Raw genomic sequence first — 6,780 nt, 5'->3', positions numbered from 1 at the left:
ATGGGTATGATTTCGAAGTGACCACTCTCTTAGTACTGGATGATCTCAGGCTAGGATTCCCATGTGCATTTCTAATTTCGAACAGGAAGGACGCCGATGTTTATTTTTGCAATACGTAAAATCACAGGTTGGACCAATTTGCCCCAATGTATTCATGTCTGATTTGGCAGAGTCATACAATATTGCATGGAACAGGACAATGTGTGCTCCCAAGAGGAGACTCTATTGTACTTGGCATGTGGACAGAGCATGGAAAACTAATATCAAGCGGAAAATTTCGGATCTCGATAAAAGAAATGAGGTGTATCGGCTCATTAAATCAGTCTCAATGCTGAGAAATGTAAGTATGTTTCAGGAATCACTGCAAAAAGCACAGCAGAAGCTCAGTAGTGACCCTAACACATCAGAATTTGCTTCATACTTCAAGACACACTATGAGGGAAATGTGGAGTGTTGGGCCTGCTGTGACAGAATGTATGCCGGTCTCAATACCAACATGCATGTGGAGAGTATGCATAGGACGTTAAAGGAAATACATGGTAATGCAAGACAGATAAAACGACTGGACAAAGGCATATCTACACTAATGTCCCTAGTTACAGCCAAGATGTTTGACTGGCTTATAGCAAATGTAAAAGGGAAGGTTACAAGCAAAGTTCAAGACATTCGTAATAAACACAAAACTAGTTTGTTAATGGACAAGGACCTCATCACTGAGGTAGATGGTGGTTGGGAAGTGTCATCCACATAATCTTCAGAGGTGCACATTGTTAAAGATAACAGAGTCAACTGTGAGTGCAAATTAAAATGTAGTGATTGCAATGTGTGCATACATAGGTATTACTGTACATGTATGGATTACAGTATTAGATTCAGTATGTATAAGCACATTCACACTGTTTGCCGAGATGACAGTGTCAGTGAAAATCCCCTGCAAAGTCCAGAGGTACTAGGTACTGATGTTGATGCCACCAGTGAGAGAGCAGCAATATTAGCTGAAGTAAGCACAAAATATGTTTCAAAAACACCAAAATCATTGTTGGAAGGGAGACAGGAGCTTATTTCAGTGTTTTCCAATATTGTCAGTGGAATGACTGAGACTGAACTGCAGTTGGCCAAAAAAACTGTGTTATCCTTTAAGGCAAATGTAGGAGCTGTTCGAGCCCGAAACAGTTATTTCAAACAAACAGATAAGGGCCAGAAAAGAAAGCTAATACCACAGAGGAGGCTGTTTTCTACCGAGAAGAAAACAGCACGTAATATTTCTCTGGCTGTTCCAAATGCTGAAGAAAGATATGAAGTAGTAAAATCACTTCTGAATGAGGGTATGTATCAATTTTCAAGTTATTGAGTAGATACATTTATGTGTTGAACCTTGGCAGAGTAAAATGTAATTCATGGTTAATATACGAATTTGTGTTCTGTACCTGTCAACTTTGTGTGAATTATAATTTGAAATTTATATGCAGAGCTCGACATGAATCATGATGTTCCTGCAGAGCATAGTCGTGCCGTGCCAGATGTACAGCACAGCAAAACAGGTAAAACTTGAAGGGATCCATCATTCTAAATATGTGTGGTACTACTATAATGTCCTCACACCAAATAAACATGTCACATTACGTAAAATTTAGAATTTTGCTGTTCAGTAGCAATGCAGTGTGTTTGGAATCTGATGTAATAGTTACTTGCAGTACATTATATGTATATACTATCTTTCAGTACCTATCAATTTTGCCTCAATTGTGATATGAAATTTATTTGTAGGGCTTGAGACCAAAAATCACTTGCATTTTGTAGAACAACCACACAGTATGTTATGGCAGTCAGGTATTCATCATGGTGCATCAGGTGTGTGTAAAGTAAATCTAATGGAGATAACATATCTGAGTATGATAATAATCTGAATTCATATTAATGTATATTGACATCTTTAAATTCTATTTTACTGTGTCTGCATTATAATATAAAATTAATTTACAGGGCTGGACATGAACCACATTGTTGCTGTGCAGCATGGTTATGCCATACCAATTGTGCAGCACAGCACAACAGGTAACACTTAATCGGACCCATTATTCCGAATGTATATCATACTGCTCTAATGTCCTCATTTCAGCTAAGGGTGTCAGATTAAGTAATATTCACAATGTTGCTGTTCAGTAGCGATGTAGTGTGTTTGGATTCTGATTTAAAAGTTACTTGCAGTGGAGTATATGCCACCTTCTAGACCTATCAATTTTGTCTGCATAATAACACAAAAATTATTTGCAGGGCTTGACACCCACAATCAGGTCCATGTTGAACAACCACACACTATGTAATGGCAGTAAGGTTATCATCATGGTGCATCAGGTGTGTGTAAAGTAAATCCAATGGAGATAACATTATTTGAGGATAATGAAGTTCTGATTTTATATCTGTATATTGCTACTTTTGTGTTCTGTTTTACTGTCTGCAATATTATATAAAATTATTTTACAGTGCTGGACATGAACCACATTGTTGCTGAGCAACATTGTTATACCACATAAAATGTGCTGCACAGCATAGGTAACACCTGATGGAACGCATCATATCAAAAGTCTGTGGTACTGCTCCAATGACCTTATATTCTTTAACAATGACAAATTATATATGAGCAGCACATCAGGTATGTAACATTGTTTTTTTTTAATTAAGTAATCCTATTTATTAAAGTAATAGTTTTTCATCTGATGACTGCCTGTCTAATATATGAAGATACGATAATGCAAACTTTCTACTTTACTCGCCTTGGGCCTATACAGTTTCTAAAGTGGTAGTTGTGGAGAAGACAGAGTAGTAGTTGTAATTATATTCTTTCTGAACAGCAGAACTTCAATGCAGTGTTTACTTGCAGTCTGCATTATGCCATGTCAAGGGAGGTCCCAAACATTTGGATCTTGACACTTTCTGATCCCTGAACTAAAGACCACTCAGCATCTTCAGGAAGACTCGAGTGTGTGATCATGCATCTATAATAAGTAGAATTAGGGACTGAAATGCTGTAGGCATGGCCGGGTCACCACAGTAATGCTTGAAGTAAGTAACAATAATTCATGTAGTAATACACCAGATAACACTGCTTTTATCAAATTCCTATAATTTCCTCTATAAAACACAAAAAGTCATGACAAGTAAACATTTGTTAAACTGATACATTCGACATATTTATAAAGTGTCATATTCATGATCTGTGAAACAAATATTAATTTAATATCTAATGCGATCTCACGTGAATTTTATTTGCAGGTCCAGTCATCAAGAACTGGATTTCTACAGCATCAACAACAGCCAGAGAAATACTACGTACTGTTTTCTTCTTGGTAGAAAACAGACTCCTCTGAGGCATAGACTTTCTTTTATGGCCCATGTCTGTTTGTCTGAAATAACCATTTTGGGGTCAAACAGCTTCTACATTTGCCTTTAAGGATAACGTAGTTTTTTTGGCTAACTACAGTTCAGTTATACATATATAAATTCAGAATTTCATTATAATCCAATAATGTTATCTCCATTGGATTTACTTTACATGCACATGACGCACCATGATGAACACCAGGCTGCCATGGCATAGTGTGTGGTTGTTCAACGTGGACCTGATTGTGGGTGTCAAGCCCTGCAAATAATTTTTGTGTTATTATACAGACAAAATTGATAGGTCTAAAAGATGGCATATATTCCACTGCAAGTAACTTTTAAATCAGAATCCAAACACACTACATTGCTACTGAACAGCAACATTGTGAATATTACTTAATCTGACACCCTTAGCTGATATGAGGACATTAGAGCAGTATGAGATACATTCGGAATAATGGGTCCATTAATGTGTTACCTGTTGTGCTGTGCTGCACAATTGGTATGGCATAACCATGCTGCACAGCAACAATGTGGTTCATGTCCAGCCCTGTAAATTAATTTTATATTATAATGCAGACACAGTAAAATAGAATTTAAAGATGTCAATATACATTAATATGAATTCAGATTATTATCATACTCAGATATGTTATCTCCATTAGATTTACTTTACACACACCTGATGCACCATGATGAATACCTGACTGCCATAACATACTGTGTGGTTGTTCTACAACATGCAAGTGATTTTTGGTGTCAAGCCCTGCAAATAAATTTCATATCACAATTGAGGCAAAACTGATAGGTACTGAAAGATAGTATATACATATACTGTACTGCAAGTAACTATTACATCAGATTCCAAACACACTGCATTGCTACTGAACAGCAAAATTCTAAATTTTACCTAATGTGACATGCTTATTTGGTGTGAGGACATTATAGTAGTACCACACATATTTAGAATGATGGATCCCTTCAAGTTTTACCTGTTTTGCTGTGCTGTACTTCTGGCACGGCACGACTATGCTCCGCAGGAACATCATGATTCATGTCGAGCTCTGCATATAAATTTCAAATTATAATTCACACAAAGTTGACAGGTACAGAACACAAATTCGTATATTAACCATGAATTACATTTTACTCTGCCAAGGTTCAACACATAAATGTATCTACTCAATAACTTGAAAATTGATACATACCCTCATTCAGAAGTGATTTTACTACTTCATATCTTTCTTCAGCATTTGGAACAGCCAGAGAAATATTACGTGCTGTTTTCTTCTCGGTAGAAAACAGCCTCCTCTGTGGTATTAGCTTTCTTTTCTGGCCCTTATCTGTTTGTTTGAAATAACTGTTTCGGGCTCGAACAGCTCCTACATTTGCATTAAAGGATAACACAGTTTTTTTGGCCAACTGCAGTTCAGTCTCAGTCATTCCACTGACAATATTGGAAAACACTGAAATAAGCTCCTGTCTGCCTTCTAACAATGATTTTGGTGTTTTTGAAACATATTTTGTGCTTACTTCAGCTAATATTGCTGCTCTCTCACTGGTGGCATCAACATCAGTACCTAGTACCTCTGGACTTTGCAGGGGATTTTCACCGACACTGTCATCTCGGCAAACAGTGTGAATGTGCTTATACATACTGAATCTAATACTGTAATCCATACATGTACAGTAATACCTATGTATGCACACATTGCAATCACTACATTTTAATTTGCACTCACAGTTGACTCTGTTATCTTTAACAATGTACACCTCTGAAGATGATGTGGATGACACTTCCCAACCACCATCTACCTCAGTGATGAGGTCCTTGTCCATTAACAAACTAGTTTTGTGTTTATTACGAATGTCTTGAACTTTGCTTGTAACCTTCCCTTTTACATTTGCTATAAGCCAGTCAAACATCTTGGCTGTAACTAGGGACATTAGTGTAGATATGCCTTTGTCCAGTCGTTTTATCTGTCTTGCATTACCATGTATTTCCTTTAACGTCCTATGCATACTCTCCACATGCATGTTGGTATTGAGACCGGCATACATTCTGTGACAGTAGGCCCAACACTCCACATTTCCCTCATAGTGTGTCTTGAAGTATGAAGCAAATTCTGATGTGTCAGGGTCACTACTGAGCTTCTGCTGTGCTTTTTGCAGTGATTCCTGAAACATACTTACATTTCTCAGCATTGAGACTGATTTAATGAGCCGATACACCTCATTTCTTTTATCGAGATCCGAAATTTTCCGCTTGATATTAGTTTTCCATGCTCTGTCCACATGCCAAGTACAATAGAGTCTCATCTTAGGAGCACACATTGTCCTGTTCCATGCAATACTGTATGACTCTGCCAAATCAGACATGAATACATTGGGGCAAATTGGTCCAACCTGTGATTTTACGTACTGCAAAACTATACTTAAAACATCGGCGTCCTTCCTGTTCGAAATTAGAAATGCACACGGGAATCCTTGCCTGAGATCATCCAGTACTAAGAGAGTGGTCACTTCGAAATCATACCCATTAAGCCCATGCGTTCCATCAATACATATATAGTCTTCTCCATATTTTGATAACATTTCGCGTTGTGCTCTGTTCGTTATCACTAATACAAAATCCTCACTCCTCAGTTCTTGATAATCACTAGATGAGTCTTGTGGAATAACACAGACGGATTATCACTTTCGTTCATTTCTTTTACCCAAGCTTCGACACTGATTGCATCATTTTTATGTCTGACCGACTTGGAGGAGACGTTGTAGCTTGCTGCAATGTTATATAAGTCTTGCTTGGTAGTCAAATGGATTCTCTGCAAGTCCGAATCCTGCAAACTTGTCCGTACATTATCTAGAACTTTGTCATACGGAAGTCCCATTGCAATATCTGTTGCTATGGTTTCCCGGTCTTTTTGACTCGGGGGCAGGTGCGTTAAATCTTGTTTGTGACCAATGTGGGTCGACACAAAATGTACTTGGTATGTTCCACCTTCGTGTACAGTTACTTTCATCTCTGCAGGGCACTTTCCATTTATTTTGTTGCTGCCCGTCAATTTAAGATGTCTTGTGCCTTTACCTTTGGAGATAAAGTTACCTGGCCGATGGCAGCCATAATAATGTGTGGAACTAGTAGTCCCATGCGTTTTAATAAACTTTGAGTGTGTCGTGCGTTCAGTGTCTTCTTTCCACGGTAAAAACTCGTCTTCATTTGAGAACTGCAGATCTTCGGAATTAAGTTGATGAGCAGTTTGTAAATGATACATCCAACCCCGTTTTGAACTACTTTGAAATGGGCACAATGTACACTTGAAGAACAACCCCCCTTCCTGCAAACCATGAATATTTCTTTGGTGGCGATACAAATTATTTTTAAGAGAAAAAATTTTG

General features: G+C 37.7%; 1 long non-coding RNA gene across 1 annotated transcript; it reads right to left on the bottom strand.

The window, feature by feature from the left end:
- Window positions 1-3,580: 3,580 nt before the first annotated feature.
- LOC126228014 (uncharacterized) lies at window positions 3,581-4,150 on the bottom strand. The gene is made up of 3 exons (XR_007544078.1): window positions 4,064-4,150; window positions 3,860-3,931; window positions 3,581-3,640 (listed from the first exon to the last, which is right to left on the bottom strand). It is a non-coding gene; the product is annotated as an uncharacterized LOC126228014 (long non-coding RNA).
- Window positions 4,151-6,780: the final 2,630 nt, after the last annotated feature.

This window comes from Schistocerca nitens, unplaced genomic scaffold (genome assembly GCF_023898315.1).
Source record: "Schistocerca nitens isolate TAMUIC-IGC-003100 unplaced genomic scaffold, iqSchNite1.1 HiC_scaffold_351, whole genome shotgun sequence".
Lineage (NCBI taxonomy): Eukaryota > Metazoa > Arthropoda > Insecta > Orthoptera > Acrididae > Schistocerca > Schistocerca nitens.
This window is presented reverse-complemented; position numbering and strand designations above follow the sequence as displayed.